This window comes from Salmo trutta, chromosome 13 (genome assembly GCF_901001165.1).
Source record: "Salmo trutta chromosome 13, fSalTru1.1, whole genome shotgun sequence".
NCBI classification, from domain to species: domain Eukaryota; kingdom Metazoa; phylum Chordata; class Actinopteri; order Salmoniformes; family Salmonidae; genus Salmo; species Salmo trutta.
In genome coordinates, this window is record NC_042969.1 from 77,877,515 (window position 1) to 77,903,815 (window position 26,301).

The 26,301-nt window shown below is 44.7% G+C and overlaps 1 protein-coding gene across 1 annotated transcript in view; it reads left to right on the plus strand.

The window, feature by feature from the left end:
• Positions 1 to 313: 313 nt before the first annotated feature.
• Positions 314 to 26,301, plus strand: part of LOC115206848 (roundabout homolog 1-like) — a 454,555-nt gene continuing 428,567 nt past the window's right edge. The window contains 1 exon segment of the mRNA XM_029774026.1: positions 314 to 593. The gene's annotated coding sequence lies outside the window, so the exon portion shown is untranslated.

The window sequence follows — 26,301 nt, forward strand, 5'->3', positions numbered from 1 at the left end:
AACAGCCCAATATTATAAATAGCCTACCACGGAGAATGAATTGGAGCTCGACATTCTCGTTTCCCATGTTGAACGTCCACTATTGGTCAATAGTCAAAATTCAGAATGTACATTCATTTGACAATAAACCACCCACTGCAGTCAGATCAAATAGGACTCAGTGTTTTACTCCTCCCGTGGCAGAGAGAACATTTAGCGCAGCTTTAGGACCCAGGAAGGCTGACTGGCTTGCTACCCGCTCTGCTGCAGGAGAAGAGAAGGGGCATGGACAGATTTGTATGCGCTGCTTTTCCATCTCTGCTTTAACTATTCTATAAATAACGGTACAAGATTCACATCTTCTCGAGGATTAGGCTTCTCTAAAAGACTGATTTGGTTCTTTTGTTTTTACAAGCAGAGAAGTACCGACATCCTCTCAACTCGTCCAGTTGGCAGTTGTAGTTTTCATTTGCCATTCTATGGTGTTTGCGCTGCGGGGTAAAGTGGGCTACACAGGAAAGTTTCGCACATGTTTATGTGAGCATGGACCTATTCTTCTTTTGATTTAGACAAGCACACAGACCAGTATAATACCGCAGAAATTGGAAAAGTGGGTAAGTTGCCATTTATTTGTGAGTTTTAAGTGTCTGCTGCACTGTTGGTTTGCTCACAGAATGAGATGCATGTAGTGCAGGAGTGGAAAGCATTCATTCCTCTTTTGTCGGTCGGCTATGTAGCCTACCTGGGCAATGTTTTAATGGTGTTTGTATTTACACACTAGTATTTTCCCAAAACGGAACATTTCAGTACATTAACATATTTTCCTATTTAGAGTTTATTTTTTATTTTATTGCAAGAATCAAAAGAAAGCAGCCCGCGTCCATAAAGCCTATTGATTATTGTCTACGTCACTATATCTGAAAAGGAACTGTAGGCTAGGCAAATGAACATAGGCCTACATACGTATTGGTTAAAACATATTCAGGTGTGGACCCTGTATTAACAGCTGCTTGAGCAGCATATAGTGCTGGAGCGTCATCATGGTTTTACTGATGCGTCTTCTGGCCTTTTGCTTTCATTTTAAACTTTCATTATTGTGAAATCGTTTTGTAATAGTCATTTATGCCAATGTCATTTATTGTGTGTGTAAAGTTTACCACGTGTTGTCACTCTTGTGAAATATTACATAACTGTGAATAATTGTTGAATAGAAAATTCTTATTGATCATTCTTAGTGAAGCCAGCACGAGCTGTCGTAAAAGCACAGAGCTGGCATCTTTCTATCCTCGGCTGTCTGTGCGCCCCATGGTAGCCTATAAGACGCCTCTGCATGTAAACAAGGATGTATAATATAATGTCAATCTGAACCAAATACAAATAGCCATCCTCGTTTGAAGTGTAAAGTGTTGAATATTCAATCAGTCAAGTTTGAGCTCACCTCAACAAGCTGCACTTTGTAGCCATGGAATGAATTTCTGCTGGAGCTGTCCTCTCGGTGAGGTGCTGAAAGTTTCCGCAAATGTCCACTTGGGAGTGTCATGTCATAAAAGGGAATGAAATTAAATATGACTGATTGTCATTGTAGCAGAAACGTAACTTATACGTGTTAGATTGATTATTTCCAGCGTTATCTTTACGATTCACACGTTTTCAATATCTGATTATTTAATGTATTTGTATATTTCAATTTGCGCATGAGAGAAATATTTTTCCATATAGATATGCAAATAATTATTGACTCACCTCTAATATGAAAATATACCCAGAAGATGTATATTAATCTGTTCCTGTATTATGAAAATATGTGTATTGCTTGATTTAAAATGTCTACCTATCATATGCATTTCATTCATAAATGTTAATTGCACGTTGGTGATTTGCAATTATCATATCCACCAAGGTAGCTTGCTGCATTGATAGTCAAGGATCTTACAGGGAATTGCATTGGGGACTATGAGACAATCAATACATTGGGCTTGTGATACTACACAAGGCTGTGAATGTCACAATCTCAAGAGGTTGATCCACAATCTGTAGTAAGAATCATCTTATTTACATGGGTCTCCCATTACAACCATAGCCTATAGCATCTTTATGTGATTGCTTTGCAGGTTATCAACAATGGGGTTTGTTTTGATTGCAATGTACATTATGAGATGTCTTTTATCGTGCATACTGTAGAACTCCAGAGCGTTGCGTATCACTGAGCAGTGAGTTTGATGTACATGTTTAAGCCATGTGAGCAAGGTCAGATCATTTGTCCCTGTCTGGTAATGCTCAACACTAAGTTACAGAGCAGCTAACTCTACTGTGAAGTATTTCACTTCCCAATGGGCTCCCAAGGGGACCTTGCCATGGCAGCTACATTAGGTTACATATAATACTGGTACTGATGCTTACGACAGTGTAATCAAGATCATCTATGGCACATAATATATTCATCCAAGTGTGTGTGTGTGTGTGTGTGTGTGTGTGTGTGTGTGTGTGTGTGTGTGTGTGTGTGTGTGTGTGTGTGTGTGTGTGTGTGTGTATGTGTGTGTGTGGATTCTGTTTGTGATGACATTAGGGCAGCTTCCAGGTCTCTTATGTTTGTGATAAACTTTTGGGATCTTCTCCTCTGAGACCACCAATGTGTGACCACCTCTAATCCCACTGCCTGTACTCTTTCTGAATTAGGATTAAAACATGGCTGCAGAGATTTCTGTGGCCAGGTGGACCAGTCAGTCTGCTGTGAAACTCCTGTTTTTCTGCCCATGCTCTGCTTCCTCATGCAATCAGGCCCTGGTGTGATTATGTTACACACTTCACTGAGTTCAGCACTTGGAGGCGCTTTCCTGATGGATCCAAACACTCCCTCCACAGACCTGAACACCCATATCCTGATTTCCCATCAGTCTCTCCTCGCGTTCACCTTTCTCCTTCTCTGTGCTGCTCTGACCTCCTCCACTGGACTGTGAACACTAGCCTGTAAACCCTTGCTTTTCTGTCATGTCATGACTCTGCCAAGTTGAGACTTTACTAGTGATTCATGAGTTGCAGCTCCCTTGGCTGAAAATAACTTCAAATGGAATTGTTTCTAGGGTTACAGCACTAGAAACATTGGTTACATTGTGGGAGGCAACCCATCTGTCTAGAGAGACTTTTACAATGATTTTATGAGTAGTTCTTGATAGCAGTAAAGCTCAAGGAGGTGATGGAGTACAGACAGAAATCCTACACTGGAAAGTAAAGTTTTATCAAAGACCCATGTCAATAGAATATATTTATACATTTTAATATGTTTGAAAAAGTACAAGAAATCAATCTGATTATAGAATTGACTTATCTTTATTGCCTGCCGGGCTGTGAGGTGTAGAGCTCTCAGCAAAGTGATGGAATATCCATCCTGTTACATGTAAATCTCATTGAATTTCAATCATATTTGAGTATGCATTATTTATGGAAAAATAATGTGATTAGGTTTTTGCAATGTAGAGGGCTTCTCGTTTTTTTGTAATGGTTTTATGAGAGGTGTGAACACTGAGAGGCTATGTTGCACACAACCTGTAATTCCATTACACTATTGATTGATTTGAGTCTTCTGTTCCCTCCTTATTTTGTCAGTGCAAATATTTGCTGCCTGATTAGTTGGCCTGAGGATATTTCTCAGGTATAGTCTTCTTACTGTGCCCTGTCTGTCAACATGGCTGGGCTGTGTCCACTGCAGGCTTCTAGGCCTAATCTCTTGGTGTTCACAATGGAGCTGAAAGGTCCTGAAACACGAGCAGAGATACAGGATGGAAGCTAGAGGGAGAGAGAGATATGGCTAAATGAATGTCACATTATTCTCTTGCCAAGCGTATGTGTGTTTGTTGGAACGTGGCAGGTGGGTGTGCCCACAGTGAAGCCCTGGCTGTATCTCTTATTGCCTGGGTGAATCTCTATGATCCAGAGAGGCAGACCAGATATACCTCCATGGTAAATCTAAGGCTTATCAGGCCGACTAGGAATATAGGTGTGTGGAAGCAAAGGAGAACATCAGCAGATTTCATCTAGCAGGATTAGTGATATTTGGAAAAGAGAGGCAGCTAAAAAGAATCAAATTCTGTGGGTAAAACCAACAACAATGACAGCTGTGTCGATAAGGATTGTGTGAAAGGCATACAGAGTTTGGTGCATGCAGTTACAGCTGGCGCTGGGAACACATTTCCTTTACAAAGCTGTTGTATCATTTGTCTTCTCTCTGTGGGGAAGGAACTTGGCGTTGAACATTGTTTTGCCTAAAGTTAAGTCTAATTCTCACATTGTTAAAACAATACCTTAAACTGCACTCACAATCGGCATCAAACTGCACTCACAATCAGCATCAAACTGCACTCACAACCATCTTTCCTAAAACGAAAACAGTATAAACACACCTCTCGCTGCTACTGGGGAAACAATAGGGGAAGTGATTATTGGTCCTCAACCGACTGTCCAGATGTTTGAATGGCTTGAGGCTGCTGACGATGGATTTCTCTTCTTTCGTTTTTTTAATCGCAAGGCTGTACTGCTGTGATAGGGACGTGATGATGATGTGTGCTCTGAGGTGGTCTGTCTGATTGAAAACCTCCTGTCTCCTGTCCTCCACGGCTCATCCCCATAGTGCCCTGAGGCTGTGGGCCTGACATGAGAGAGACCCTGTCTCCTTTCACCCCCCTGACCCTCTCCTGCAGGGAGTCCAGTATTGGGGGTTGGTGGCAAGTCTCATTACTTCTCTATGACATGGTCATCATTGCACCCTGTGGATGCCATATCTGTCTTCATGTCAACCTCTGTGGCGAGTCAATTAGTCAGATCTGGTGTGAGGATAGTAGGATCTGGGTGAATGGTCTGGTCTGACACATCTGAACTGCAGGTGGCAGCCATGTTGTTATGCGTTGTCATGAAGACATTTGCTCTACCATATGCTACATTAAATAAAACAATTTGGGAAAGCAATTTTCAACCAATGTAGCTATTTGGATACAGTGGCCTCTTTGGGAGAGGGTGGATCTCCAAGGAGGGGTATGATGAACCCCCCCCCCCCACTTGCCAGTTGTTAGTCTTTTATCATTATGTTGTTAAACCCAGCCAGCTTTCTTCATCTTTACTTTGAAATCAAAGCTTTAAACTTCACTGTAGTGAATTCCGTTGGGAATGCAGAATACAATATATATTTTAATCAGAGCGCTCTGCAGAAGAATAAGGACTGATAGTGATTGAAGAAGAGAACTGCATGAACAAGTGGGTGAAAAGAGGAGAGAGGATGATGGAGGAGTGAGGTAAGAGGGGGAAGGAAATGGAGATGATCAGCGGCTTGGATGAAGTCATCTCTTTGCTAGTTCTCAAGGAGAGATTCAGTCCACTGATAATCAGCCAGCAGCACTACATGAAGATTAATGCCCTGCTTTTAAACACCTTAAAGTGGAACTGACCGCGTTTGAACTATTTTGCAGATATTAAACAAACAGACAATCATAATATCAGTAAAAAATATCAAATTCCCAGTTTATGCTACAAAACCAATTTTATAAGAGGTTTTTAAAATAGGCTCTATTTGGCTCAGCATTCCATGACACACACAATGGTATTGTTGGTAGATTTGGTAGTTCCCAAATGTAAGAGGACTCCCGTGGTATTGACATATTTGCAGAAATCCTTTCAGGTTTTTTTTCTGGCTTTTGGCGAATGTGTTCTAATGATGTAAAGTCGCGCTGATGTAACTGCCTGTAAACACAAGGTCCAGTTCAAAGTGAGTGATGGCAGCCTGTGTGGCAAATGGCTTGCATAAAGGCCTACTGTAGCTCTGATTGGCTATGGTGCACCGGTCTTCCTAGACTCCGGTCCTGGATGAGACAGATGTTTTTCTTAGGTCTATTAATTGTCCAAACATACGGCCGCTTTCCCACTCAATATTACTATAGAATTTCCACAAATACATGTACTGTATACTCCCTCTCCGGCCTCTAGGTCATCAGGCTGCTGATAATCCCACACACCTGTCATCGTCTCGCCTCATGACACTCACCTGGACTAAATCATCTCCTTGATTATCTTCCCTATATCTGTCCCTCCCCTTGGTTCTTTCCTCAGGTGTTATTGACTCTGTTTTCATGTTCATTGTTTCTTTTATTTATTAAAACACTCACTCCCTGAACTTGCTTCCCGACTCTCAGCACACACATTACATTATTTCATTCCCAAACATTCAAAAAATTTATGAAAAGGTGAAAATGACCATATCTAAGTGCTCGCTTGTCAGATTTTTTAATTTTTTAAGTGTCATATTCTTCCTGGGGCTCTACATGAGGGGTGGCAGGTAGCCTAGTGGTTAGAGCGTTGTGCCAGCAACCGAAAGGTTGCTAGATCGAATCCCCGAGCTGATAAGGTAAAAATCTGTTTTTCTGCCCCTCAACAAGGCAGTTAACCCGTTGTTCTTGAAAACAATTTGTTCTTAACTGACTTGCCTAGTTAAATATGAAAAGATTTTATCTTGCTAAAATGCTGTCAATTCCACTTTAAGTTTGCCTTCTTAAAACATAAGACTGTGCGTGTCAGCCTCACTCAGTTACACATCCTCGTAGTTTAGCAGCAGCCAGCTCTCTCTATGCTTCTCCCTCAGTGACTGTTTGGTTCATTATCAACCACAGGTACACACAGTCATGCTACTTCTAGTAATCTCTTCATTCCACAGACATCAATCTAATGTACCATTTCAGAGCTCTTTGCTGATGATCTCAATCACTGCTTCAGGGTGCTGCTGATTTACTGTATGGGATCTTATTGAAGCTTTTTCACAGTTTAATCATTTTGTCATTACAGTAATTTGTTTCAGGGTAAAGTGGTAAGTAAGCAGATTTAAAGTGTATCTGTCTGCAGCATGTGTTTCGGTTTCGAGTTAGAAGCTCTCATACTGTCCACCCTCCGTCCCTGCCTGTCTTCATACCACACAGTACCATTTCAGACTGACCAAACCTCCTTCATCAACACCTCCTTTCTAAACACATCCAGCATTTGGATAAATATCCTTGCTCTATTGTTTTGTGTTGCTACATCGGTAGGATGCTGCATAATTTAGCAGGTTTTAATGTCACAAAACAGCTTGGGTCCCTAAGGAGGGTGCTGGGCTCTAATTGGGGTGTTTTTCATCCCTGCCCGGTGCTTTTAAAGACAGGCTTTTAAGTCGGGACAGTCCTTCCTGCGGTCTGGAGCTGGGTGAAGCGAGGGGCTGAGGCTGCTCTGTGGCAGAGAGAATCAAATCTCTCCCTGGAGAGGACTGCCCTACCCTTCATCCTCTCCTGCCTCAGCACCCTCCTCATCATCATCATCCCTCTCCTCATCCCTCTCTCTTGAAAAGCTGCTGGCTGACCCCTAGCTCACCACTGCTGTACTCTATCAGTGTGCAGAGGGAGAGACTCTCACATGATAACACAGCTACTCTACTTATCAGTGTGCAGAGGGAAATAATCTCTCATGATAACACAGCTACTCTACTTATCAGTGTGCAGAGGGAGATAATCTCTCATGATAACACAGCTACTCTACTTATCAGTGTGCAGAGGGAAATAATCTCTCATGATAACACAGCTACTCTACTTATCAGTGTGCGGAGGGAGATATTCTCTCATGATAACACAGCTACTCTACTTATCAGTGTGCGGAGGGAAATAATCTCTCATGATAACACAGCTACTCTACTTATCAGTGTGCAGAGGGAGATAATCTCTCATGATAACACAGCTACTCTACTTATCAGTGTGCGGAGGGAGATATTCTCTCATGATAACACAGCTACTCTACTTATCAGTGTGCGGAGGGAAATAATCTCTCATGATAACACAGCTACTCTACTTATCAGTGTGCGGAGGGAAATAATCTCTCATGATAACACAGCTACTCTACTTATCAGTGTGCAGAGGGAAATAATCTCTCATGATAACACAGCTACTCTACTTATCAGTGTGCGGAGGGAAATAATCTCTCATGATAACACAGCTACTCTACTTATCAGTGTGCGGAGGGAAATAATCTCTCATGATAACACAGCTACTGTACTTATCAGTGTGCAGAGGGAAATAATCTCTCATGATAACACAGCTACTCTACTTATCAGTGTGCAGAGGGAAATAATCTCTCATGATAACACAGCTGCTCTACTTATCAGTGTGCAGAGGGAGATATTCTCTCATGATAACACGACAGAGGAGACGGGATGAGACACTCTCTCAATCCTCAGCCTTGACACGAGCTCCCACATGCAGTCTGATAAAGCAAGCATGGGGATGTGAATAGATAAGTAATCCATCAATAACAACCAAAGAGAGACACTCACACCAAGGTCGCCTATGTGTCCTCCATGTTGACTAGGATTCACTATTTCCGGTATGGACACTTCTGTATTTGCATGGTTCTTTGTGTTTGGTGGGTAAATGTTTGTCTCACCAAATCTCCTCCAACACAGAGGAGGATATCGTGCCTGGTCAGCAGTGGCTGCTTGTCTGATGTCAATACCCAGCTCCAGACTGGATTGGGAAGAGTACACAATGTTGTGTAGACAGAATGTTTGTCCATTCTTCTCAGATGCAGGGGATGCACTGTAATAATTTGGACCAATTCTAGTAACTAGACCTGATGCAGACTAGAAGTCAGAATGTGTGTACGTGTGTGTCTGTTTGTCTGCCTGTCTGTCTGTATTTGCATGTATTATGGATCCCCATTATCTGCTGCCAAGGCAGTTAATACCATTTAAAGAACGTTACAATACATTCACAGATTTCACAACACACTGTGTGCCCTCAGGCCCCTACTCCACCATTAAAACATATCTACAGTACGGAATCCATGTGTACGTGTGTGTATAGTGTGTATGCTATGCTGTGTGTGTGTCTGGGTCTCTGCCTATGTTTGTGTTGTTTCACAGTTCCCCATGTTCCGTAAGGTGTTTTTTTATCTGTTTTTTAAGTCTAATTTTACTGCTTGCTTCAGTTACTTGATGTGGCGTTCCATCTAGTCATGGCTCTAAGTAGTACTGTGTGCCTCCCACAGTCTTTTCTGGACTTGGGGACTGTGAAGAGACATGTCTTGTGGGGTATGCATGGGTGTCCGAGCTGTGTGCCAATAGTTCAAACAGACAGTTCAGTGCATTCAACAGGTCAATACATGTCATAAATACAAGTAGTGATGAAGTCAATCTTTCCTCCATTGTGAGCCAGGAGAGATTGACATGCATATTATTAATATTAGCTCTCTGTGTACATCCAAGGGCCAGCCGTGCTGCCCTGTTCTGAGTCAAAGTCCCTTTTTGTGGCACCTGACCACACTACTGAACAGTAGCTCAGGTGCGATAAAACTAGGGCCTGTAGGACCTGCCATGTTGACAGTGTTGTTAAGAAGGTAGAGCAGCGCTTTATCATGGACATACTTCTCCCCAGCTACTGTTGTATCAATATGTTTTGACCATGACAGTTTACAATCCAGGGTTACTCCAAGCAGTTTATTCACCTCAACTTGCTCAATGTCCACATTATTTATTACAATATTTAGTTGAGGTTTAGGGTTCAGTGAATGATTTGTCCAAAACACAATGCTTTTAGTTTTAGAAATGTTTTGGGCTAACTTATTCCTTGCCACCCTCTTTGAAACTAACTGCAACTTTTTGTTAAGTGTTGCTGTCATTTCAGTCACTGTAGTAGCTGACATGTATAGTGTTGAGTCATCTGCATACATAGCAACTCTGTCTTTACTCAAAGGCAGTGGCATGTCATTAGTAAAGATTGAAAAAAGTAATGGGCCTAAACAGCTGCCGTGGGGAATTCCTGATTCTACCTGGATTATGTTGAAGAGGATTCCATTAAATAACATCCTCTGTGTTCTGTTAGACAGGTAACTCTTTATCCACAATATAGCAGGTGGTGTAAAGCCATAACACATACGTTTTTCCAGCAGCAGACTTTGATCAATAATTTCAAAAGCTGCACTGAAGTGTAACAAAACAGCCCACACAATCTTTTTATCCTCAGTTTCTCTCAGCCAATCATCTGTCATTTGTGTAAGTGCTGTGCTTGTCCTTCCCTACTGAGTCTGTTGTCAGTTTGTTTACTGTTAAATGGCATTGTATCTGGTCAAACACAATTTTTTCCAAAAGTTTACTAAGGGTTGGTAACAGGCTGATTGGTCGGCTATTTGAGCCAGTAAAGAGGCTTTACTATTCATAGGTAGCGGAATGACTTTGCTTCCCTCCAGGCCTGAAGGCACATGCTCTCTAGTAGGCTTAAATTGAAAATATGGCAAATAAGAGTGGCAATATCATCTACTATTATCCTCAGTAATTTTCCATCCAAGTTGTTAGACCCCGGTTCCTTGTCATTGTTGATAGACAACAATCATTTTTCCACCTCTTCCACACTCACTTTACGTAATTCAACATTACAAAACTTGTCTTTCATAATTTGGTTAGATATACTTGGATGTGTAGTGTCAGTGATTGTTTCTGGCATGTAATGCCTATTTTTTCTAATCTTGCCATTGAAAAAAGCATTAAAGTAGTTTGCCATATCAGTTGGTTTTGTGATGAATGAACCATCTGATTCAATGAATGATGGAGCTGAGTTTGCCTTTTTACCCAAAATTTAATTGAAGGTGCTCCAAAGCTTTTTACTATCATTCTTTATGTCATTTATCTTTGTTTCATAGTGTAGTTTCTTCTTCTTTTTATTCAGTTTAGTCACATGATTTCTCAATTTGCAGTACTTTTGCCAATCGGGTTGTGCAGCCAGACTTATTTGCCATTCCTTTTGCCTCATCCCTCTCAACCATGCAATTTTTCAATTCCTCATCAATCCATGGGGATTTAACAGTTTTTACAGTCATTTTCTTAATGGGTGCGTGCTTATTAGTAATTGGAATAAGCTGTTTCATAAATTTATCAAGGGCAGTGTCTGCTTGCTCCTCATTACACACTACAGACAAACAAATATTATTTACATTAACAACATAGGAATCACTACAAAACGTATTGCATGACCTCTTACACACTATATTAGGCCCAGCCTTTGGAACTTTGGTTTTCCTAGATATGGATACTATATTGTGATCACTACCGCCGATGGATCTGGATACTGCTTTCAATCAAATTTCTGCACCGTTAGTAAATATGTGATAATACATGTTGATGATTTCATTCCTGTCTGTCTGTCTGTCTGTCTGTCTGTCTGTCTGTCTGTCTGTCTGTCTGTCTGTCTGTCTGTCTGTCTGTCTGTCTGTCTGTCTGTCTGTCTGTCTGTCTGTCTGTCTGTCTGTCTGTCTGGAGATGTGGGATCAGCTGGAGACTGTAGCAGGGATCAGGTCAACAGTGAGATGGTCTGGGGCTTCCAGCAGAAACAAAGGCAAGGACAAAAGCACTAAAGGTGCAAGGCAAGCAAATCAGACCGCCATATACATAGAGCTACGAGCGATGCATACTGTAGATGAGTCTATGTAATAGGATGGATATAAAACCCTCTCTCCCTCAGTCCTCTAAATCAAAGGCCATTATATGGACATCGTTACAGTGTGAGGCGAGACCTACATCTGCTGGTGTGCATCCACATGCTCTGTGCGATGGATGCGTGTGTTAATGATGGTTCAGTATGGCCTGGCTGGTGGATGTTGGTTGCCTCTCTAATTACCTGCATCTAGAGATTGTTATTCATGGTGAGGGACAGGGGAATAGCCCTCCTCGGGGTGGCTCCCCCAGGCTGCATGGCTTTGTGGATTGATGTGGGCGGATGTGCACATAACAGATGCTACCTCATGATTTCTGAGCGGTTATACTAATGCCGGCGAGCACTACCAGGCTATCTTTCACCCTCTTTAACGGCCGCTCAGCCTGATTTAACGTCTGGTTTTACTGACTAAGCAGTGGTTTTCATCTCTAGTCTGCTGATCACCACTGGCTATAGCTCATTTATACAGTAGCACTACGTTAGACAGTGACATCTCTGTATAGTAGTACAGGCAAATACCAAGGAGAGAGAGATTAAAGCCTGTCCTCGCCCTGTTTCCTTCAGGGGATAGAGAACAACCATAAAATGGAGACTGTGTTCAGACTTTTTCATCAGACTAGTACTTCAGGACCTCACGACGACCAGGCAGAAGTGATCAATGGTGATGGTGGTGTTTTTACTTCCCTGTACTCTCTGTGTGTCCATTCTGGCTATGTTTAAGTGTGAGATAGGATAGGGCCATCCCGGAGGCTGGCTCTAATTCCCTGTGGTGTCCGTCAGGGCCCTGTCCCCCAGAAGGGGCTATTATGTTCCCATCGTGGTGCCCAGGCCCCAGGGAGAGGCTGGCCTGACTGGCCACATGACTGACAGACAGCTCTGTAAACGCACTCAGCCAACCTGCCTGCTGTGGGGCGACTAAGTGAAAGATCACACGCTTACACCTTAGCACGAGCCTTGCCTCTTTGTTTGTCCCCCTCCAGCTCTCAGACGGGACCTGGTCCACTCACCTTCACCTGACACATGGGGTTAAAGTTCAGCTGCCGGCAGTGAGGTCATTACTAACCTTGGCCCACCCTGTCCACCAAACAACAAAGAAGCAACACCCCACATCAATCGATCACCTTCATCTCAACACCTTGTGCTTTTTCTTTTCCTGTGATATTTTCAGTATTTCTTGATGCGCTCTATTAGTTCCTTTAATCTAATATCCTAAGAACAGTGCAGGGTGTTGTGGGGGCAGGGGCTGGGGTTGGCCTCCATCCATCTGTGAGTGTGCCGGGTTTGCTCTCCTCTCCTCCCAGGCAGCTATCTCCTCTCCTCTCCTCTCCTCTCCTACCAGGCAGCTCTCTCCTCTCCTCTCCTCTCCTCCCAGGCATCTCTCTCCTCCCAGGCAGCTCTCTCCTCCCAGGCAGCTCTCTCCTCTCATCTCCTACCAGCCAGCTCTCTCCTCTCTTCTCTTCCCAGCCAGCTCTCTCCTGTCTTCTCTTCCCAGACAGCTCTCTCCTCTCTTCTCTTCCCAGACAGCTCTCTCCTCTCATCTCCTCTCCTCTCCTCTCCTCTCCTCTCCTCTCCTCTCCTCTCCTCTCCTCTCCTCTCCTCTCCTCTCCTCTCCTCTCCTACCAGGCAGCTCTCTCCTCTCCTCTCCTCCCAGGCATCTCTCTCCTCCCAGGCAGCTCTCTCCTCCCAGGCAGCTCTCTCCTCTCATCTCCTACCAGCCAGCTCTCTCCTCTCTTCTCTTCCCAGCCAGCTCTCTCCTCTCTTCTCTTCCCAGACAGCTCTCTCCTCTCTTCTCTTCCCAGACAGCTCTCTCCTCTCATCTCCTCCCAGCCAGCTCTCTCCTCTCTTCTCTTCCCAGGCAGCTCTCTCCTCTCCTCTCCTCTCCTCTCCTCTCCTCTCCTCTCCTCTCCTCTCCTCTCCTCTCCTCTCCTCTCCTCTCCTCTCCTCTCCTCTCCTCTCCTCTCCTCTCCTCTCCTCTCCTCTCCTCTCCTCTCCTCTCCTCTCCTCTCCTACCAGGCATCTCTCTCCTCCCAGGCAGCTCTCTCCTCCCAGGCAGCTCTCTCCTCTCATCTCCTACCAGGCAGCTCTCTCCTCTCCTTTCCACTCCTCTATTTCCTCTCCTCCTCCCTTCCCAGGCAGCTCTTCTCTCTCTCTCTCTCTCTCTCTCTCTCTCTCTCTTCTCTTCTCTCATTTCCTCTTCCGTCTCCTATCCTATCCTTTCCCCTCTCCTGTCCTCTACTCCCAGGCAGCTCTCTCCTCTCGCCTCTCCTCCCAGGCAGATCTCTCCCTCCAGGCATCTCTCTCCTCTCTCTTCTCCTCTCTTCCCAGGCATCTCTCTCCTCTCTCTTCTCCTCTCTTCCCAGGCATCTCTCTCCTCTCTCTTCTCCTCTCTTCCCAGGCATCTCTCTCCTCTCTATTCTCCTCTCTTCCCAGGCATCTCTCTCCTCTCTATTCTCCTCTCTTCCCAGGCATCTCTCTCCTGTCTCTTCTCCTCTCTTCCCAGGCATCTCTCTCCTCTCTATTCTCCTCTCTTCCCAGGCATCTCTCTCCTCTCTATTCTCCTCTCTTCCCAGGCATCTCTCTCCTCTCTATTCTCCTCTCTTCCCAGGCATCTCTCTCCTCTCTATTCTCCTCTCTTCCCAGGCATCTCTCTCCTCTCTATTCTCCTCTCTTCCCAGGCATCTCTCTCCTGTCTCTTCTCCTCTCTTCCCAGGCATCTCTCTCCTCTCTATTCTCCTCTCCTCCCAGGCATCTCTCTCCTCTTTATTCTCCTCTCCTCACAGGCAGCTCCTCTCCTCTCCTTTTCTCCACAGGACTCCTCTGGGCTTCTCTACTTTTTGTAATGACTTAATGTAGAGTCAGGATCACCAGGCAGGGCCATCTATATACATGAAGGGCAGGACACAGGAATGCCTTATGTATGTCTGTGTCCGTCTGTGTCTGTGTGTTTGTGTTTGTCTGTGTGTGAGTGTGTGTGTGCGTGTGTGCACTCATCTGTGTGTGTGTGTGTGTGTGTGTGTGTGTGTGTGTGTGTGTGTGTGTGTGTGTGTGTGTGTGTGTGTGTGTGTGTGTGTGTGCTATTGCGTATCAATCAAATTTGTCTGGAGGCAATTTCTTGTCCATTTTCTTCAACATGATTCCTTTTTCTGCTTCTACAAAAATGGCTTCAACCACACACACACTGTATTGATTATCTTCTCTCTCTTTCCTTCAGTCTTTTCAGTCTGTATGACCTAAATGGAACAGCAGGAAAGTAATCGTTTGCTTTCACTGGTAACCTCTGCTATACTGTACATTTACTCCTGTCAAATATTCAACATGCAATCTGAGAGATTGTCCCATATTTCTGTTCCTTGTTTCTGGTATTGTACTCAAGTAAAGGACCTGTTGTAGCCATGCAGAGCTCTCATCTGATCTTTTCTCAACAATAGTATAGATGTATGGATGTGGGGTTTAGCATTCCTCCTTTCTCCGCTGTTTATTATCTATGCATAGTCACTTTACAAATTACCTCAACTAACCTGTACCACCGCACATTGACTCAGTACCGGTACCCCCTGTCCATAGCGTCGTTATTGCTATCTAAATATTTTGTTACTTTTTGATTTTATTAGATTTTTGTACTTTAGTTTATTTAGTAAATATTTTCTTAACTCTATTTCTTGAACTGAATTGTTGGTTAAAATTGTTGGTTGAAATTGCAGAGCGCAAAATTCAAAATACAAAATTTGTAATATTAAACATTCATGAAAATACAAGTGTCTTACATTGTTTAAAAGCTTAACTTCTTGTTAATCCAGCCGCTTTGTCAGATTTCAAAAAGGCTTTACGGCGAAAGCACACCATGCGATTATCTGAGGACAGCGCCCCGCGTACAAAAGCGTTACAAACATTTTCCAAACAAGCAGAGGCGTCACGAAAGTTAGAAATAGCGATAAAACAAATCACTTACCTTTGAAGATCTTCCTCTGTTTGCAATCACAAGGGTCCCAGCTACATAAAAAATGGGCCATTTTGTTCGATAAAGTTCTTCTTTATTTCCCAAAAAAGTCAGTTTAGTTGGCACGCTTGACTCAGTAATCCACCGGTCTCCCTCGTTCAAAATGCATACAAATGAATCCCGAAAGTCACCAATAAACTTTGTCCAAACAAGTCAAACGTTTCTAATCAATCCTCAGGTACCTTAATATGTAAATAAATGATACAATTTAAGATGGAGAATAGTATGTTCATTACCGGAGATAAAAAACTAAGTGCGCACCCTCACCGACGCGTGCCACAATAGTACAGACAAAATGGGAGCCACCTAGAAATACTACAAACTCTAGCTAATTTTAAAAAAAACAAGCCTGAATCTCTTTCTAAAGACTGTTGACATCTGCTGGAAGCCCTAGGAACTGCAATCTGGGAGGTATTCCATTGATATTCCCATGGACAGGTATTTTAAATGGTGTCACCCCCCCCCCAAAAAATTCCAGATGGATTCTCCTCGGGTTTTCGCCTGCTATATCAGTTCTGTTATACTCACAGACATTATTTTAACTTCAGAGTGTTTTCTATCCAATACTACCAATTATATGCATATCCTAGCTTCTGGGCCTGAGTAACAGGCAGTTTACTTTGGGCACCTCATTCATCCAAACTTCCGAATACTGCCCGCTAGCCTTAAGAAGTTTTAAGGGCTTGTAAGTAAGCATTTCACAGCAAGGTCTACACCTGTTGTATTCGGCGTATGTGATAAATAACATTTGATTTAATTTAGTCCTTAAATAACACTTTTCCCTTTCTTCATCACTCCAGCAACTTTATTTTGGAGAAGTCAATGGCTATGTCCTCCTGGATTATTTATTTCATGTTTGATCATTGCAGTGTTGCTCCTCAGGAGACTTTCTAATTATATATGAAAGTGCATTGATTACAAGTTGTTTTTTATTACCAATGTGTCAAAAATATGCTACTTTGCATCAATTCTTCATTAGCTGTTTGTTATGGGTACATCTTTCCACATATGTACTTCTAGTCATTAGACATTTGTAAAGTTAAGTATTTATAGTCATATTTATTGTTGATCAGTAATGGCTCTCAGCAAAAGTGATGAAAAATATGACATCAAAGAGATACTTCCCCTTCCCACACAACAGTTTGGTCCTCTGTATACAAATAGAACATATCATTATTTAGTTGCAGTAAGAGATTTTATCCTCCCATATTCAAGTTTCTCAAGGAAAAGTGAAAAGAGAAATGTTTTGAAGATAGACTGTCAATGGGTGGCCTGAGGAATCAGGAGAGGTAGAGTCAGGCGCAGGAGACAATGGGTGGCCTGAGGAATCAGGAGAGGTAGAGTCAGGCGCAGGAGACAATGGGTGGCCTGAGGAATCAGGAGAGGTAGAGTCAGGCGCAGGAGACAATGGGTGGCCTGAGGAATCAGGAGAGGTAGAGTCAGGCGCAGGAGACAATGGGTGGCCTGAGGAATCAGGAGAGGTAGAGTCAGGCGCAGGAGACAATGGGTGGCCTGAGGAATCAGGAGAGGTAGAGTCAGGCGCAGGAGACAATGGGTGGCCTGAGGAATCAGGAGAGGTAGAGTCAGGCGCAGGAGACAATGGGTGGCCTGAGGAATCAGGAGAGGTAGAGTCAGGCGCAGGAGACAATGGGTGGCCTGAGGAATCAGGAGAGGTAGAGTCAGGCGCAGGAGACAATGGGTGGCCTGAGGAATCAGGAGAGGTAGAGTCAGGCGCAGGAGACAATGGGTGGCCTGAGGAATCAGGAGAGGTAGAGTCAGGCGCAGGAGACAATGGGTGGCCTGAGGAATCAGGAGAGGTAGAGTCAGGCGCAGGAGACGGATGATTCCGGGAATAGACTTTTAATAAATATTCTCACGGAAAAAATGACAAAAAACGGAGAGCAGGGTGTGCTAAATAAAAGGCACCACCCTTTTACGAACGATAACCAGGGACGCAGCCCAAAACAGTACTTCATAATCCCAGGAGGGGAAACCACTGATCCTCATAAACAACATACAACCCGGACAACAAACAATCCCGCACAAACCACAAACCTAACTAGCTAGCCTAAATACCCTTCCCCACTAACAACTAATACAAAACAGGTGCGTAACTAACCTAGGCCTAACTAACAGAACGTGAAACATAAATCAGTGGCAGCTAGTAGGCCGGTGACGACGACCGCCGAGCGTCGCCCGTGCGAGGAGGGGCGCCACCTTCCGTAGGTGTCGTGACATAGACATTTTTGATCCAGAGATAACGAGCACTCCCTATTGAGGTGTATTGCCAGTGTGCAGTTAGCACTGCAGATTGAGGCTCAACAGAATCAAACCTGGAAGGACATGACCACGGTCACATGACCACTATCACATGACCACGTCACAACTGGGCTTGTTGGTATCATGGTACTCTGTCTGCTCTGCTTTGTGTTTACATACCTTCAATAGTTCTCTCTCTGGACTCTTTTAAGGATGACAAAAAAAATAATTGTCAAAGGGCGATCCAAACCCTGTAATCACTGTTGCACATGACATCTTTGATCATTTATGTCATTTATTTGTAAAATGTATTTATTCCATAAAATGTTGCTACACAATCTGTGATTCAAATATGTTTAATGTACGTTTTGGTCACTAGTGTTGATATGATCAGGACTCTGGATGTACATACAGTACTGTGGTTTGTGGAGGGATAGAATCCTGTTGAATTTCTGCTTGAAGTCAACTTCACTATCAAGCTCCTCTAGACTGAATACAAAAAATATTAATTTTTAATTGCAGTTCTTTGCAAGGGCACTTGGAATATTTTTTATCTAGTGTAGTGCTCATCGACTTTCTTACTGTAGAGTTGTATTCCATTTGCATTTATTTCCATGGCAAGCAGGGCAGCTCTTCCCTGAGAATATATATTGTACTGCTGATGGTCACAAAGGCAGAGGAGAGGGGAGAGGGACCTCCGGCCCCCTGACCCTAGACCCCACCCCTGCCCCCTCCACCCCCTGCTCCTCCTAGTCCACCATACCCTTTCCCACCAAGCCTCCCAACATCTCTCAGCACACACACCCACCCGCTCTCGGGTCACTGAGGTTGATGGGGAACCCACCAGGTTCAGACGTCATGCACTCAGGTCACACCCGCTGATGTGTACAGACCCAGTGAGGAAGGTCAGGGCTTTCAGAATGAGACAGATTTCCTGTTCTGTCCTCTAATCTTTCCTTTTGTAGCTAGTGGTAGTTTAAATACTCCGGGGGTCAGGAAGAGACACAGTAACAAGGGCAGTGTCTCAGAAGGCCCGCGGGCTGCACTCTCTAATTGAACCCCAAATGTTGACAGCACATGAAGCTTTTCCTTTAGATACTGTATAATCAGCATTAATCACCACCAGGCCAGCCCGATCACCCTCCCTGCTACTGTACTGTCATTTATGCTAATGTACACTATGCAGAGCATGAGTAGAAAGCTAATTTTGTCAAGTGTAAAAGTTTTCCTCACTGCAACACAATTAATATTTAGTTCAGCATCCCAATTGTTTGCCTGCGGCACTCAGATAAACACAGAGGCATGAATAAGGAAATGTCCCTTTGTAACGTTGTAGAGAACAAATACTGTGGAAAAGCAAGAAGGATGACAGGATCTGTAATTGCCAATTTAACTTGCCAAGTACTATTGTGTCATTCTACTCAACATGGCAAGGAGAGGAGAGAGAAAGTAAGTGAGAGTTTAGAAGGGAACAAGATGTTTGTGGCAGTGGGAATGACAACTACACACAGAGAAAGAATCACTCAGAAACACATAAGTGTAACACACAAGCACACACACACACACGCACAAGCACACACACTCACTCACTAGTCTACCTGGTTAAATAAAGGTGAAATAAATAAATAAAAACTCACTCATTCACACACACACACACACACACACACACACATGCACACACACGCCCACACAACCCCAAGGGGAGAAAGCAAAAGTGTTTGTTCACTTGGATGAACACATCCCGGTTTTGACCCTGTGTTCTAATTGGTGCAGACAGAGAGAAGCTCTGACTGCCAATGCAGCATAAATAGTGTGTCTGTGCCTGTACTCTAATTAAGTATGAGCTTTGTAATCTCTGGATTCTGGTGTAGCGTCATGTATTAACTTTAATTAAGCTTGTGTGCCATGCTAGCTAATTAGATAAAAAGACGCTTATTTGTAATCTGGATAATATGAATACATTTTACACAAGCGCAAATCAGCCAGTCTGGTTAATTACAGTGTGATGTAATGGAGATAGAGCGCAGCAGCGGCGCCTGGCCCTGTGTGTGACGTATATCTGTCTGGATCAGGGACGTGATGGAACCCTCATGGAGAGATGATGTGTCCTGTTAGAGTCCGACAGTCAGTTCTTCTGAACACAGATCGCCATGGCAGAGAGAAGGCGGTAGAAGCTCATAGGTATGTTCAGCATCACCGGTGGAGATGGGATGAAGGGCACATGCTGGTTGTCTGACGTTTCCTGTTGTGTTTATGCGTGATGTTTTCCATGTCACAGATTTGCTTGTTTTTAGCTGGAGCATGAAGTTACAGTAGGTGTGGGATTAGTTGTGTTATATCTTGGTCCTGTAGCTTAGTTGGTAGAGCATGCTTTGGAGCTTAATGTGTCCCTGAACAAAGGGGGGGTCAAAATCTAAAATCAACATCTCCTTCTCATGGACTGCACCAGATTTGCCAGTTCTTGCTGTGAGATGTTACCCCACTCTTCCACCAAGGCACCTGCAAGTTCCCGGACATTTCTGGGGGGAATGGCCCTAGCCCTCACCCTCCGACCCAACAGGTCCCAGACATGCTCAATGGGATTGAGATCCGGGCTCTTCGCTGGCCATGGCAGAACACTGACATTCCTGTCTTGCAGGAAATCACACATAGAACGAGCAGTATGGCTGGTGGCATTGTCATGCTGGAGGGTCATGTCAGGATGAGCCTGCAGGAAGGGTACCACATGAGGGAGGAGGATGTCTTCCCTGTAACGCACAGCGTTGAGATTGCCTGCAATGACAACAAGCTCAGTCCAATGATGCTGTGACACACCGCCCCAGACCATGACGGACCCTCCACCTCCAAATTGATCCCGCTCCAGAGTAATGGCCTCGGTGTAACTCACATTCCTTCAACGATAAACACGAATCCGACCATCACCCCTGGTGAGACAAAACCGTGACTCGTCAGCAAAGAGCACTTTTTGTCAGTCCTGTCTGGTCCAGCGACGGTGGGTTTGTGCCCATAGGCGACATTGTTGCTGGTGATGTCTGGTGAGGACCTGCCTTACAACAGGCCTACAAGCCCTCAGTCCAGCCTCTCTCAGCCTATTGCGGACAGTCTGAGCACTGATGGAGGGATTGTAAGTTCCTGGTGTAACTCGGGCAGTTGTTGTTGCCATCCTGTACCTGTCCCACAGGTGTGATGTTTGGATGTACCGATCCTATGCAGGTGTTGTTACATGTGGTCTGCCACTGCGAGGACGATCAGCTTTCCGTCCTGTCTCCCTTTAGCGCTGTCTTAGATGTCTCACAGTACGGACATTGCAATTTATTGCCCTGGCCACATCTGCAGACCTCATGCATCCTTGCATAAGGCACGTTCATGCAGATGAGCATGGGACCTTGGGCATCTTTCTTTTGGTGTTTTTTAGAGTCAGTAGATAGGCCTCTTTAGTGTCCTAAGTTTTCATAACTGTGACCTTAATTGCCTACCGTCTGTAAGCTGTTAGTGTCTTAACGACCATTCCACAGGTGCATGTTCATTAATTGTTTATGGTTCATTGAACAAGCATGGGAAACAGTGTTTAAACCTTTTACAATGAAGATCTGTGAAGTTATTTGGATTTTTACGCATTTTCTTTGAAAGACAGGGTCCTGAAAAAGGGACGTTTCTTTTTTTTGCTGAGTTTATATAAGACTCAATAGCACGGTGCTCTGTGGACTATGATGAAGTATTCCTGTTCTGATCCAACACTACTTTATTTAGTCAAAACTGAGCCAGAAGGCTCATCTTTGTTATACTGGAAAACAACATGGCCAAATTCACCTGTCAGGCAAATACTCAATAATTGACCATAATCCCCATTCGTAGGGAGTGTGAATAGAAGACGAAGGAGGTCAGTGGGAGAAGAAAGTCAATGAGATGTCAGGAAACGTGGAGGTGGCCCAGTTTGCCTAGCGGATGCCTCCAGCCATGTCTCCAGCCACACCTCCAGCCACGCCTCCAGCCATGTCTCCTTAATTACTATAATTACTATCATTTAGTTAGATGTTCTGGGCTTCTGTGAGCAGGCAGAAACCATACCAAGATGTGGTATTTGTGTCTGAAAGTTCAGGGTGAAATGCAGGGGCGCAACTTTGGTTTTAGAAGGGGGGGACATATTATTGTTATTATTATTTATTTTATATCCAGTCGGACATGTTCCCCCCGCCCATCCCCAGTGAAAGTTGCACCCATGGTGAAATTAATCAAATGAGGAAATAGAAAGCAGACGACGATATTCTATTGGCTGCTGCTGCCACCGCTGCCACTCACAGTAGGAAGAAGCCGCTGTCACTCACAGTAGGATGAAGCCGCTGCCACTCACAGTAGGAAGAAGCCGCTGTCACTCACAGTAGGATGAAGCCGCTGCCACTCACAGTAGGACGAAGCCGCTGCCACTCACAGTAGGAAGAAGCCGCTGTCACTCACAGTAGGATGAAGCCGCTGCCACTCACAGTAGGAAAAAGCCGCTGTCACTCACAGTAGGAAAAAGCCGCTGTCACTCACAGTAGGACGAAGCCGCTGCCACTCACAGTAGGAAGAAGCCGCTGTCACTCACAGTAGGATGAAGCCGCTGCCACTCACAGTAGGAATAAGCCGCTGCCACTCGCAGTAGGAAGAAGCCGCTGCCACTCACAGCAGGAAGAAGCCGCTGTCACTCACAGTAGGAAGAAACCGCTGTCACTCACAGTAGGATGAAGCCGCTGCCACTCACAGTAGGAAGAAGCCGCTGCCACTCACAGTAGGAAGAAGCCGCTGCCACTCACAGTAGGAAGAAGCCGCTGTCACTCACAGTAGGAAGAAGCCGCTGCCACTCACAGTAGGAAGAAGCCGCTGCCACTCACAGTAGGAAGAAGCCGCTGCCACTCACAGTAGGAAGAAGCCGCTGCCACTCACAGTAGGAAGAAGCCGCTGCCACTCACAGTAGGAAAAAGCCGCTGTCACTCACAGTAGGAAAAAGCCGCTGTCACTCACAGTAGGAAGAAGCCGCTGCCACTCACAGTAGGAAGAAGCCGCTGTCACTCACAGTAGGATGAAGCCGCTGCCACTCACAGTAGGAATAAGCCGCTGCCACTCGCAGTAGGAAGAAGCCGCTGTCACTCACAGTAGGATGAAGCCGCTGCCACTCACAGTAGGACGAAGCCGCTGCCACTCACAGTAGGAAGAAGCCGCTGTCACTCACAGTAGGATGAAGCCGCTGCCACTCACAGTAGGAAGAAGCCGCTGCCACTCACAGTAGGAAGAAGCCGCTGCCACTCACAGTAGGAAGAAGCCGCTGCCACTCACAGTAGGAAGAAGCCGCTGCCTTGCTACAACCCTCTGTCCTCCACAAAGTGCATCTGAAACACACTATTAACTTTCCCATTCCTGATGTCAGTTTTTATTGCCGTGTGGTTTCAGGTCTCACTGAGTTGGCAGGTACCTTGCTCTACTTTTCACACCCGGAGAGACGCTGGTGTCAGACTTTAGATAGAAATACAGCCATGATGAAGAAATTATTCCTGGGATTTAATTTTCCAGAGTGGTCGGTAAAGTGCATGGCTACGGTGATTGATGCTTATGGCTGTTATGTCTGAGGAGGAAAATAATTTTGTGTGGCTGTTGAAATCTTTTGATGTCTTATAAACACACATCAGTCTGATGTGTCAATCAAGGCTAATGGGGAGCACACTGAAAGCAAAAACACCTTGGCTTTATTTGTCTGTGGCAGTCTGTGTGGGAGGCTTGATATTGGAAGTGGTATCGAGTGTGTAATGGCTATTTCATTTGCCCTTGAAAAGAGGAGTGATTTACCCTAAGCTTGGGCTGCTAAACCTGTCTTCAGCAGAGTAGTATAGATACTTTAAAAGCCCTAACCCAAGGCCCATAGCTGCCGTGCCTGTGGCTGTGCTTTGTCTGCCCATGGAAGCTAGGATAGTGACACATACAAATGCTTAGTGGCCAAAAACACTTTAATGGCAGTGAAAGGGTTAACTAGGTATCTAGTTGGTGGAACTGTGGAAGGTGTCCTGGGACCAGGAAAGGCCCAACTTGTCTCAGCAGGAGGAGGGTCCTGGAGGAAATAATTCTCATTCAAACAGCGCTATCTACAATTGATGGTGCAGAGTCGAGGCTTGAGTAATGAGGAAGCAGGTTATATGATGAGGTTCATCAGTTTGAACCATACAGAACAGGCATATTGGTTAATGTCAGGTGATATATGTTAAAGATGATTTATTAAAATTAGTAGGGAAGTTATTCATGATGGGAATTATAAGATTGAATTTGGGCTTTACAGACTGCGAACCACACTGGGACCTGGCATAGCTCTACATATGACAGGAGGGGAAACCTGAGCTGCTTTGTGAGAAAGGGACAACGGCAAGTGGCATTTGAACATGCGGAAGCCACATTGTGCATGGGTAATTAACATTGTGTAATCTACATGCTTACAAAGCAACTTTTTATAATTAGAGTTCTGATTGCAGGCAGGATAATGACAGCGATTCCTCACCCAGATAATGGCTTTTGCTGTTCCTAGCAGTTGCTGTGTTGTTTGTGCAGCAGACTTCTGACATCTGGGACACAAAAGAACAGAATGGTGAGGCTGAGCGCCTTTGTTCTCCGTACTGCTGAACCAATCAGACAGGACAAATTGCCCAGTAGCCCATCCAAATGATGCAGAGACAGGGGTAAAGCCCTCCAGACACATGAGAATGGGCCAGTAATGTGAAAATCTCTGCCATCGTCTTGACTGCACTCATGGACTCTGCATCTGCACTCTACCTTAGAACCTCCAGCTGCCTGGTGTTCTGCTCTAAGATGAATACGACTGAGAGGACAGGAGACATTTCTCACAGGTAGGCTGAGAGGCAGGGTGACACCAATGCCCTTCATGCAGTCTTTGGAGCATATCGTATTGTAGCATGGTTGAGAAGTGGAACAGTGGATTGCAAAACATACGACACTTTCCCACGTCCAGCCTGATAGCAAAGAACCCATAAAGCCTAGTCTGTCATGGTGCTGTGGGCATTCTGTGTGCTGCAGTTGGGCACTGCAGTCAAGTTTGTTTCTTGTGCGTTTATAAGACAATATGAAATCCCTTATGTTGCTGCTGAGCTGCTGAGGCTTTCAGTAAATGAATTAAGATATGGCATCTTGATAAGGGAGGCACTTAGGCCCATGGCAGTGGGAGGGTGGGGTGTGTTTTCTCTGCTGGCAGACAGTGGGGACAGACAGGTCTGTAGTGCAGGCTGAAGCCTCACCCATCAGCTCCAACATCGGGACCGGGGAACCAAGCACTCAGCTTCTCCCTCCAGGAAGTAATCTGCTTTTAATTCATCACAGATCACATTCAGGAGGAGACGGATAACTGTGGAAGGGCCTACAGTGACCAGACCCTGTCTCTAGCCTCGTCACGCTGGAGTGCTTTCCCCTTGTCTAATTCATTCTAATTTAGATTTATCTCATAAATTCATCATCTCCCGTGTTTTAGAAGGAGAGACACTGCTGCTAGGGTGGGAGTACTCCTGTTCCCAACATGAGAGGGAATTCCATCTGGAATAGCAGGTGAAGGCCAAACACAGGAGCATTCAAGATTCAAATTCCGATCAAATTCAAGAGGAATTCCATTTCTCGTCACTAAACCAGATGCTCTCGGAAATGTTAGGGAATGACATGTACAGTACAGTAAAGTAGGCCACTCAACCCAGCTCAAAACTTCCCCTGTCCCTGTAAAGGATGGATTGTTTGTCATTGTGGAGGTCAACAGCTGGGCTTCCTGATGGCTGTAGATTTGTATTCCTCTCTGTCCCCACGTCCCACACAGCAACAGCAGTAGCAGTGGTTGCATCAGTAGCAGTAGCATCAGTTGCAGTAGCATCAGTAGCAGAAGTAGCAGCAGAAGTAGCATCAGTAGCAGTAGCATCAGTAGTAGTAGCATCACTAGCATCACTAGCAGTAGCATCAGTAGCAGTAGCAGAAGTAGCATCAGTAGCAGCAGCATCAGTAGCAATAGCAGAAGTAGCATCACTAGCATCAGTAGCAGTAGCATCAGTAGCAACAGCAGAAGTAGCATCAGTTTGCAGTAGCATCAGTAGCATCAGTAGCAGTAGCAGAAGTAGCATCAGTAGCCGTAGCAGAAGTAGCATCAGTAGCAGCAGCATCAGTAGCAATAGCAGAAGTAGCATCAGTAGCAGTAGCAGAAGTAGCATCAGTAGCAGCAGCATCAGTAGCAATAGCAGAAGTAGCATCAGTAGCATCAGTAGCATCAGTAGCAGTAGCATCAGTAGCAATAGCAGAAGTAGCATCAGTGGCAGTGGCAGAAGTAGCATCAGTAGCAGTAGCAGTAGCATAAGCAGCATCAGTAGCAGCAACAGCCGGTTGTGATACAGCCTGGATTCTAACCAGGATGTCTGTAGTGACACCTCTAGCACTGAGATGCAGTGCCTTAGACCGCTGTGCAGAAGTAGCAGCAGTAGCAGTAGCAGCATCAGTAGCAGCAGTAGCAGCAGCAGTAGCAGCAGCAGTAGTAGCAGCATCAGTAGCAGCATCAGTAGCATCAGTAGCAGCATCAGT